The sequence below is a fragment of the Trichechus manatus genome, unplaced genomic scaffold (assembly GCF_000243295.1).
Source record: "Trichechus manatus latirostris isolate Lorelei unplaced genomic scaffold, TriManLat1.0 scaffold00023, whole genome shotgun sequence".
Taxonomy (NCBI): Eukaryota; Metazoa; Chordata; class Mammalia; order Sirenia; family Trichechidae; genus Trichechus; species Trichechus manatus.
Genome location: NW_004443959.1, coordinates 5,517,957 through 5,519,364, shown reverse-complemented (window position 1 = coordinate 5,519,364; position 1,408 = coordinate 5,517,957).

The window sequence follows — 1,408 nt, the reverse complement described above, 5'->3', positions numbered from 1 at the left end:
TTTTCTCTGGTTGCCTTTAAGATGTTCTTTCTCTCTCTTTTTTTTAGTCAATTAAATTTATATATGTCTTATATAAATTAAATTTGAATTTAATTAAATTCATATTCAATTTGAATATGAAATACCTTGGTGTTTTGGTTTGGTTTTGATCCTGCTTGGTGTTCTCTGAACTTCTTGAATCAGTGGCTTGATACCTGTCATCAATTTTTGAAAATTCTTGGCTACTTTTTCTTTAAACAGTTCTACTGCCCTGTTCTCTCTCTTGCCTTCTTCTGGAATCCCAATTACGTGTATGTTAGACCACTTGAAATTGTCCCTCAGCTCTTGGATACTCTGTTCTGTTTTCCTTTTTCTCCTCTTATTAATTTTCTTTTGGCCTAACTTTAAATTCATCAATCATTTCCTGTATTGAGTATACTGATGAACCTGTCAAATCATTTTTCATCTCTGTTACTAGATTTTTATTTCTAGTTTTCATGTGATAGTTTTCTCATAATTCTCATTTTTCTGCTGAAATTAGCCATCTGATTTTATATGCTGTTCACCATTTCCATCATAGTCTTTAACATATTAATCATAGTTACTTTGGATTCTGTGTCTGAGAGTTACAAATCTGCATAATATCTGAATCTGTTTCTGTTGACACAGACTGTTATTTTTATTGTATGCCTTGCAATTTTCTTTGTTGAAAGCCAGAAATCTTGTGGAGGACTATAGAAGCTGAAGTGAATGTTTTTTTTGCCTTGAAATGAGCACTCTTTTCTTTCTGTTATGCTTTAGTGTGGGAGTTTGAGAAAATACAGGCAGGAGTTGAACTTGGTTTTATTTTTATTGTTGCTATGGCTACTCTCAGTGTACCACAGAATTCAAGTTCTTATTGCAATACTTTGTGTTTAGGATGAGATTTGTCTCAAAGTCTGATCTACCCTCAGCCTTAGGTATTTCTTTTATACTAGGCCTCATAGAGTATCTCTTTCCAAGCTCTTATCTGTCTCCTGTGCTGCTTGCAGTAATATGTCACTGTTACTTGTTACTTCGGGATTGTTAGCCTGCTCAGAAGGTTGGGAGGATTAATCTTAGGTGGGAACTGTGTTTCTTTGTCTTGAGAGGGTGGCTTACCGGTACTCTAGCTTATCCCCTATTGATAATCTAGGGACCAGCAGGTAGTTTTGTCTTTCTCCAGGGCTAGAGTGTTTTTTTCCATCAGCTGTAATGTTTTTTACCAGTGCCTTAAGGACAGTAGTGGTTGTTGCCTTTTCCCCTTTCTTACCTTTACCATCACACAGTAAGGGGTTTGTTCTGTGGGGCAGATGGGAAAGAATAACCTGGATGAAACCTCATGTATCTCCCACAGTGGCTTCTGTTTCCTTCTCCAAGACCTACATCATAAGGGACATTTTCTTGGGAC